Genomic DNA, 10,052 nt, shown 5'->3' on the forward strand with positions numbered 1-10,052 from the left:
TGTGGTGTGTGCCGTACTGCAATCTCTAATCCTGACCTTTAGTTTCACTTTCTCATTCTCGTACTCTCTCTCTCTCCCTCCCTCTCACTCTCTCTCTCTCACTCAAACTCTCTCTCTCTCACTCCCGTTGTTATTCGTTTGTCTCGTTAGTTTTACTGTTTACTGTACATACATGTATCCCGGGTTTAAATGTAGAATTCTGTATCCGTAGTTTCATTTTATTAAAACCATATTCTTGATTGCTTTCTGTCTAAATTGCTCATTTTTACAAAGTAAATGAAATGTTTGATCTAGCTACAAAGCTTTTCAATTCGTTACTATTTCAGTAACCTAAATTTTATAATAACAAGAAGGTGATTTTTCATGGCCAGAAAGGACCAGGTCCAAACAAGGACGAGAGACACAGAGGGAGAGAATCGTAGCATGCCACCCGCAGGTGCAGAACTACTGCACTTCACTGTGCACACGCTCACGCTCACACACACACACACACACACACACACACACACACACACACACACACACACACACACACACACACACACACACACACACACACACACACACACACACACACACACACACACACACACACACACACACACACACACACACACACACACACACACACACACACACACACAGATGTTAATACTAAGCACTGCACACGTTGAGAAAGGTCCCGTCACCCAAATAAGAACCCTCAGCCCCCGGTGCTCAGGCCCTGAGCTAACTATTATTTCAGAAAAATAATTGAAAAAAATAAATAATTCAACTTCGGAACCAAAATCAAATACAAATGAGAAAGCAAATAGAAACATACAAATAAATTAGAATGAGAGAAGAACAAGGATTACAGTTCAGAATCCAGCACCAATCCTTGCAGCTAATATCAGTTCAAAAGAAAATGAAAACTAAGTAAAAAAAACCAAATAAGAAACTAACGAAAATATCAACTGAAGTCCCAAGTTGCAATGGAATCAGTTGACAGTTAACATCGTCGAAACAGGGTCGAAACAAAACCAAAACAGGACAGCACTTCGGCCGGAATTGAACGCGGAGCACCCCGACTGGAATGTAGTTACAGTCCTTTACGGACCTATAACAGGGCCCGATCGTCGAAGAAAGTGAAACGTAGCTTTCCCTGGTGGGGAACTCAGGTTCTCACCACCGAGAAAGGGTGTCCTGGATTAGGACACATCCTCCTCCAGCGTCCACATCCAGTACACACAAACAATAACAATCGTAGTGAGCTTGTGCCGCAGAAGACAGCAGCACGCTCTCCAGAGCAAAACGGGGTTTCGGTTCGGGTGCTCACATCCGGTTCCCAGGAGGCATTAACGGGCGCGCATTAGCGACGCAACAATTCAACCGTGACGCCTGACTAGTGGTAACTGCGTGACTGTATTAAAGCCCAGGAGCACATATGATTGGCTAGACTGGCCATCGATCACAATGATGAAGAAAGACAGAAACGCCCTTCCTGCCACATAAATATCAACCTGTTACCTCATTTACATGATAGAAATACCTGTGTGGTCTCAGTCACGGAAGCTATGTAAAGCCTGTCGTGTTGGACCTGCTGATTTAAGCGAGTGCTTGCTCTTTTTGTGTGCAGTTCACAGGTGTTAACTACTATATTGTGTAATTCAGTTCTGCCTCATTTAGCAGCTATTATGGCTGCTTTTCATATCTTTCTTATTCTAAACTCGTATATCCTTCAAATATTTGTAGCAATGTTCTTCAGTCTCTTTATAGATAAAAATAAATGTGTACTTAGACTTTCATGGGAGCAGAATCCAGTATGTGATAATCTTAGGATTTATGTGAATGAGGTTCATTATATTAAAAACTCTGGAGTATTAAATTAGAAAACTAAGATCGATATTTAACAAATATTTGTTGATTTGTGCAACACTTTGCCATATGAATAGTTAAGTCACAAAAAAATGAAATGCCTTGCACCGCTTATGCCTTGTTTCTCTCAAGATTTGTTTCTCCATTTTGTCACCTGATGGAGTTTTGGGTTCCTTTCCACTGTTGTCTATGGCTTGCTTAGTTGGGGACACTTAATATTCAACAATAGGCTTGTTTGAGATGAGCAAAATCTGTGCGGAATCGATCACCGCTGAAATGTGTCCGAGAGCAGTCCGCATCCTCTGATGTCATGCTGACGTGTGTCAAAAAACTCTCGCGAGTGCAAGGCGCAAGTATCGGATTCTGCAGTCGCGCGCAGTTGCTCTCCACCGACTGCGCTGATCAAAAGCATGATGGGAAACGACTTGCTGACGACACAGCTTAATGTTGATTGGTTTAACCGTGATGTATTGTTCTCTTTTAAAATGTTTGATTTTAAAACTCGGATATCATGTTTTATGTGTATATGTTATGTGTGATTATTCCCAAACTCTCGGACAGTGCGATCTCTATGGGTTATGCAATGTCATTTTATTATATATATATATATATATATATATATATATATATATATATATATATATATATATATAAAAACACATAGCCTATGTCTGTATTAAAGAAAAAATGATTGATAAACACTTATTTGGAATGGAATGAAATAACAAGTACTTTGGGTGTATTGTTCATTATATTAATTTTCATATAAAAGCAACAGAACTTAAATTACATCCAGTTTATTAGCAACACTGTGCACGAGCGTGAATCCCGTGAATCCCGCGATATCCATCATTGATCTCTCAGGTGTCAGATCCACTGCGAGAAGCGAGAACTGTCCGGCTTGCCTGCGCTTTTTTCACTTCTCCTCTCACTGCAGCCGCCTACTCTCGACTACATTTCAGGCAAGGCAAGGCACATCTCAAACAAGCCTAATATTATTGATCTGCCTGCATTGACACCATTGTATGAGTACTGAGCTGAGCTGGACGATGACATCACTGTTTTGTCCAGAGTGGCTGTAAAGATAAAATAGCTAAATAAATAACTTGTTTACAACAGAAGTTAATCAACACTGAACTTACTTAAGCTGGACCATGACACAATCTTCTAGATCTGCTGTACAGCCGAAACAAACTTTGTTGCATTATTTTCCTGTTATCACTGTAAAGCTGATTTGAAACAATCTGTATTGTAAAAACCTCTATATAAATAAAGTTGACTTGACTTATTCCAAACCAAGCAAATATTTATGGGGAAACATCATAAAAGCACCATAAAAATGCTGTAGTTCATATCACTATATTTTGAGTCTTCTGTATATGTACAGCATGATGAATGGACCAAAACATAGGTTGGTTCTCTTACGAGAGGTTCTCTCGTATTGCGTAAGTTTAGCTTACGCTACGGGAAAGATTCATCTTCTCGAGATACTGAAGCCAAAAAATTATCCTTAATTTTGTATAACTTGTCAACGCAGTGCAGCAGCTAGCAGACCTAGAGCAGGCCATCTCGCGTGCTCATTGGCTGCCCTGCGGGCAACTGCTGCAGCCTACCAGTGCGCCCGGCGTGCCGTCACGCCCAATGAAGGGCGCCCGCGCCTTTATAGCGTCACAGCCGACCAGATAGGCGTGGCTTAGCGTATAAAATAGGGGCTGTAGGCTGAATTCTCTGATTTTTCGACTCTTCAGCGAGCTCTTCGCATCGCTGGATTTGAGAGAAGCCACCGCCGCCATCGAACAGCGAACAGCCAGCTTAGGACAGCGCTGAGGAAGCCGGCCGTCTTCGCCACCTTCAGCCATCCGTGCGAGCTACGCTATCCGGCGACGTATCCTTTTTTGCAAATCATTCTAAAAGAGCAGCGAGCGTCTTTTTAAAGATGCCTCGCACTTCCTGCGGCTCGTGTAAAGCCCCGCTCAGCGCCGGAGACCGCCACCTGATCTGCGCTCTCTGCCTGGGCCTGGAACACGCAGAGCTCGCCCTCGCGTCCGGGGGCTGCGAGCTCTGTGAGGAGCTTCCGCTGTCGACCCTGCGGGCTCGACTCGAAGCGTTCAACACCACAGCAGTCACTCCGCCTCCTGTGGGACCGCGCAGAAAGAAGCGCCGTTCCCTGAGACAGCCGGAACCTGTGGCCACAGCGACGCGCTCGCCGGAGAACCTCCCTCGAGCCTCGCTCTCGCCTTCCCCACCTCTCCTCACTGACGCGCAGCTGCCGCTTGCGAGCCTCACTGCCGTCACTTCGGAGGATGAGTCCGTGGGACACGCCACAAAAGACTGCTGCTCTATCCTGGCATCAGACAGCGAGGAATGGTCGCTTCACTCCGCCTCCTCGTCAATCCAGGAATCCGCCCGTACCCGCGCTGGAGCTGACGCGGAACTTATGCGCCTGCTGACGCAAGCTGTCGACCGTCTCGGGCTCGAGTGGTCGCTGCCGAAGGAACCCGCGCCGAACAGGCTCGACGGCTGCTTCCTTCAAAGTCGCCGCCGCGCAGTTTCAGAAACCAGGCCCGCTCCATTCCTGCCGGAACTTCATGCGGAGCTGACGAAGTCGTGGAATTCGCCTTTTTCGGCTAGACTTCAGTCACAGGCCTCCGCGCCGCTCTCCCGAGTGGACGGCGCCGCCGAGAAAGGGTACACAGCGATTCCCCCTGTGGAAGAGGCGGTCGCAGCGCACCTTTGCCCGCCCTCCGCGAGATGGCGGTCACGGTCAGCCCTCCCGTCTAAAGCCTGCAGAGCCACTTCCGCCTTGGTCGGCCGCGCTTATGCCGCCTCCGGCCAAGCCGCGTCTGCTCTACACTCGATGGCTGTGCTTCAGATCCTGCAAGCCGACCTCCTCCGTGAATGGGATTAGAAGGGCCGGGACCCAGCTGCGGTTACGGATTTGAGAAGCGCGATGGATCTTTCTCTCCGCGCCACCAAAGCTGCAGCCCAGGCCATCGGACGAGCCATGGCCGCGTTAACCGTGACGGAGAGGCACCTCTGGTTAACGCTCGTGGATATGAGGGAAACTGAGCGAGCCACCTTTCTGAACGCGGCGCTTTCCCCCACTGGTCTCTTCGGCCCAGCGGTGAACGGGATTGTTGACCGCTTCTCTATGGTGCAAAAGACCACGCAGGCCATGAACCTCTTCCTGCCGCGACGCTCGAGTTCCGCCACAGGCCACTCTCGCGAGAGACAAAGCCAGCCTCCTGTGCGAACCAGCACCCAGCGTCCAGCACAGCCTCAGCATCAGCCTTCGCAGCGACGTCAGGGCGGCCGCCCTAGATCGCGCTCAGACAGCCGTCGCAGACCGCCGCCCCCCAGAGGGCCTCGGCAAAGGCTCACGCTGAAGTTTGAGCACGCGAAGCCCTCCTAACAGCGGGAGAGAAAAGACGCGCGTGTCCCGCTGCGGCCGGACCGCCGTCAAAGTTCATTTCCCTGTCAGTCCCCTTCGAACAGGCTACTGCAGTGGTTCAACTAGCAGCCAACGAGCCGGTTTATTCACCCTCTCGCCTGCACACAAACGCCGTTTTCACGGCGACCCAGAGAAATCTCAAAAAGAGTATAATGTCTGGTCCGGCTCACGCCGTCAGTGTTTTAAGTGTAGTGAATGTGCCCACGCCCCAGTGTTCACCCCTACACATAAGCACTCAAAATCCCGTGTCACTCACAGAGCACACTCTCATAAAGCGCAGAAAAGCCGCTCGAGTGTTGAATGTAAGAAATGTGTCCACAGGTCTGTGCCCACTATCTGCCCGCTCTGTTACACGATCAAAAAAGCTTATGAACGTAAGTCTCGTGCCCGCCAGAGAGCGCTCACGCTTGCTAACACAAACCTTCCCCCGGGTCCCGCCTGTGCGTTTAAGTGTTATCACGAAACACAGGGCGTTAATAAAACGCTCCCCATCTACTATGATCGGGGCGTCAGATACAGTTGTAAGTCTCGTGCCCGCGTGCGCGTGCTCACGCTTACAGAGAGCTCTCACGCCCAGAGCGCTGCTCGCGCGTCAAAGTGTGGCAAAAGTATGTTCCCCATCCCTTATGATCGGGACATCTCACATAAGTCAGCCGGTCTCGGCTGTCAGCGAGCGGCCATTGCCCAGAACCGAGAGCGCGGCTCCGGTTCAGTTTCACAAGCCCGCAAATGGCGGCGGTCTGAACCCGGAGGCCATTCGCCCCCTGGCGGCTCACATAGCTGCGTGGGAAACTATCCCAGGGATTTCAGAATGGGTGTTGAGCACAATAAAGCAGGGCTATGCACTTCAATTCGTTCGCCGTCCTCCGCGCTTTCAAGCCCGGACCGCGACGATAGTGAATGCGGAAGTAGCACACCTACTTCACGCAGAAATAGCAAAGCTGCTGTGCAAAGGGGCTATAGAAAAGGTGCCGCCTTCTCTGAGCGAGTCAGGCTTTTACAGCCGATATTTTCTCGTACCCAAGAAGGACGGAGCCTTCAGACCTATCCTAGATCTGAGATATTTGAACAAAGTGCTTGTAAAAAGACCGTTCAAAATGCTTACGACCAGAAAAATCCTCGCGCACGTTCGCCCGAGGGACTGGTTTATTTCTCTAGATCTGAAGGATGCCTATTTTCAGATTCAGATAGTACCCCGTCACAGGCAATTTTTGAGATTCGCCTTCGACGGTCAGGCATATCAATACACCGTCCTGCCGTTCGGCCTGTCCCTAGCACCCCGTACATTTACAAAGTGCATGGACGCGGCGCTCGCCCCCCTGAGAAGTCAGGGGCTGCGCATAATGAACTGAATCTGGACGATTGGCTGATATTGGCACAGTCAGAGACAGAACTACTATCTCACAGAACAGTGCTTCTCAGTCATCTGGAAAGCTTGGGTCTCACGGTCAACTGGACCAAGAGCTCATTACTGCCCAGCCAGTCAATTTCCTTTTTAGGAATAGAACTGGACTCGGTGACCATGACGGCTCGTTTATCGACACAGCGCGCGCGCCGTGTTCGCCACCTAGCCGCATCTTTCCAGAAGGGCAGCTTTCTCCCTTTGAAAACATTTCAAAGGATGTTGGGCTGTATGGCATCAGCTGCAGCGGTGCTCCAGCTGGGCCTACTGCGCATGCGCCCGCTCCAACGCTGGTTGAACGCTCGCGCGCCTCGCCGAGCCTGGGTGTCTGGCGGCCAGAAAATCAGAGTGACTCAGACCTGCATAACAGCTCTTTGGTACCAGCATGGAGTAATGATGGGAACCATCTCTTATCGGAAGGTCATCTCGACAGACGCGTCCAACTCGGGTTGGGGCGCGCTGTTCGAGGGCAGACCGGCCTTTGGCCAGTGGTCAGACCAGGAGAAGGGTTTTCACATAAACTGTCTGGAAATGATAGCGGTCGAGAACGCGCTGAAGTGCTTCCTCCCGTTTATACAGGACCAGCATGTTCTTGTCCGCTCGGACAACACATCTGTGGTATCCTATGTAAACCGTCAGGGCGGTGTCAGATCCAGAAATCTCTGCAATCTGACGGAACGCCTCCTTATTTGGTCACAGACGAACCTGCGCTCGCTGAGGGCGGCGCATGTGCCTGGCCATTTGAACGACGGCCCAGACAGACTGTCCAGGGACAATGTTCCCCCAGGGGAATGGTCCCTGCACCCCCAAACGGTCCAGAAACTGTGGCGCCTAACCGGCAGAGCGGAAGTCGACCTGTTTGCGTCAAAAGACAACGCTCAATGCCCGATGTTCTTCTCGAAGGACGAGGACGCGCTGGCCCAGGTTTGGCCCAGCCTCCCGCTATATGCTTTCCCTCCGGTCTCTCTGTTGCCACAGGTGATCAAGAGGATCAGGGAAACGCGCCACTCGGTGCTCCTCATAGCCCCGCGTTGGGAGAATCAGACTTGGTTCCCGGAACTGGCACGGCTGTCACATACAGCTCCGTGGCCGATTCCGGTGAGGGCAGATCTCCTCTCTCAAGCTCGCGGCACGATCTGGCATCCCCATCCAGAGCGCTGGTCTCTGCATGTATGGTTGATCAACGGGTACTCGTTGCCCTGCCAGAAGGAGTGATGAACACGATCACGCAGTCTAGAGCCCCTTCCACGAGAAGGCTCTACGCGTCTAAATGGTCGGTGTTCTCTGGATGGTGCACCGACAGAGGTCTGGACCCGCGGACATGCGGGGTGGCGCATATGCTCACTTTCCTACAAGAGCTGTTGGATAAGGGAAGATCCCCATCCACGCTCAAAGTTTACGTGGCGGGCGTAGCAGCATTCGCGGAATCGACACACGGCCAGTCACTGGGAAGACATGAGTTGGTCATCCGCTTCCTTAGAGGAGCTAGAAGGATGAATCCGCCGCGCCCCCCGTCGGTTCCCATGTGGGATCTTTCACTGGTCCTCGAGGCCCTGAAAGCTTTTCCATTTGAACCACTAGACTCCGTGGAGTTGAAATATCTATCACTAAAAGCCGTTTTTCTGACTGCACTGTCGTCAGTAAAACGTGTAGGGGATCTGCACGCGCTGACTGTCAGCGCGTCGTGTCTTGAGTTCGGACCAAATGACTCTAAAGTCATCCTCAGACCTAGACATGGTTATGTCCCTAAAGTGATGGGCACTCCATTCAGAGCGCAAGTTATTTCGCTGTCAGCTCTGCCAGCATCTGACAGCGAAAGTGATGTGAATCTCCTCTGCCCTGTCAGAGCGCTGAGGGTTTACATTACGCTCTCCGCCTCCTTCAGGCGTTCGGAACAGCTTTTCGTTTCGTTTGATGGGCGCGCCAAGGGGCTTGCCTCCTCGAAACAGAGCCTGTCCAGATGGATAGTGGACGCTATAGCGGCAGCTTACGCGTCAAAAGGCCTGCAATGCCCTCTGGGCATCAGGGCTCATTCCACGAGAGGTGTGGCCTCGTCGTGGGCATGGTCCAGTGGAATTTCTATCCATGACATATGTGTAGCGGCGGGCTGGAGCTCCCCGTCTACCTTTGTCAGGTTTTATAACCTAGAAGTTCCTGCCTTGCAGGCTAAACTGTTGTCAGTCTGAAAAGAGGTGTATTCTGCCCAGATCTCCTGCTCAGATCACGTTCATGACTCAGCTCTCCTGGTTGAGCTGCACTAAGTAGGGTATGTGCCATATGACTATACAGACCGGCGCGCTGCTCTGTATTCCCTATGTGTGCTTATGTACAAGTGATGGCCCGCGTGGCTGGCCACCTTATTTTTTCCACTTATGGGGTTCCCCTTAAGCTCGGGGTCTCATGTGGATGCTTGGCGCGCACGGCGTTGACAAAGTGTTCCCGTAGCGTAAGCTAAACTTACGCAATACGAGAGAACCTCTCGTAAGAGAACGATACTCGGTTACTAACGTAACCTCGGTTCTCTCTAGAGAGGGAACGAGTATTGCGTAACCGGCCGTGCTCACGCCACGAGCGACTTCGCTTCAGTCGTCGAAAAACCAGAGAATTCAGCCTACAGCCCCTATTTTATACGCTAAGCCACGCCTATCTGGTGGGCTGTGACGCTATAAAGGCGCGGGCGCCCTTCATTGGGCGTGACGTCACGCCGGGCGCACTGGTAGGCTGCAGCAGTTGCCCGCAGGGCAGCCAATGAGCACGCGAGATGGCCTGCTCTAGGTCTGCTAGCTGCTGCACTGCGTTGACAAGTTATACAAAATTAAGGATAATTTTTTGGCTTCAGTATCTCGAGAAGATGAATCTTTCCCGTAGCGTAAGCTAAACTTACGCAATACTCGTTCCCTCTCTAGAGAGAACCGAGGTTACGTTAGTAACCGAGTATCGTTTTCACTGTAACCATAGAGCTCTCAATTCTCTTTTTACATGTTCGAACTGTGTACAATGTTGAATTATTTGGCATCAAAGACAACAAACCAGAAGTTGTTAGTTGTGTTAGTTACTGTCCTTCACTCTTAAAAATAAAGGTTCTTTATTGGCATCTACAGTTCCATGAAGAAACTTTCCAATGCACTTAAGGTTATTCATAATGGAGAAAAAAAAAGTTATTTAGATTATTAGAATATTAAAAATGAACTATTCCTATTGTACATACAGGATAAATAGGATGTATACTGCCATACACTGTAGAAATACAAAGCACAATCTGAATTCCTCTCACATTTTCACACCTGGAGAAAATTGTTCACTCTTATCAGAAGGAACATTACATCAGCTATGATACAGTAT

The 10,052-nt window shown here is 50.0% G+C and overlaps 1 long non-coding RNA gene across 1 annotated transcript; it reads right to left on the reverse strand.

Annotated features, from left to right (window-relative positions):
* Positions 1–383: 383 nt before the first annotated feature.
* LOC143710247 (uncharacterized) lies at positions 384–1,174 on the reverse strand. The gene is made up of 3 exons (XR_013194496.1): positions 1,019–1,174; positions 616–733; positions 384–457 (listed from the first exon to the last, which is right to left on the reverse strand). It is a non-coding gene; the product is annotated as an uncharacterized LOC143710247 (long non-coding RNA).
* Positions 1,175–10,052: the final 8,878 nt, after the last annotated feature.

Source organism: Siphateles boraxobius, unplaced genomic scaffold, assembly GCF_051911475.1.
Source record: "Siphateles boraxobius isolate OS27281-9 unplaced genomic scaffold, OSU_SipBor_1 46, whole genome shotgun sequence".
Classification (NCBI taxonomy): Eukaryota; Metazoa; Chordata; class Actinopteri; order Cypriniformes; family Leuciscidae; genus Siphateles; species Siphateles boraxobius.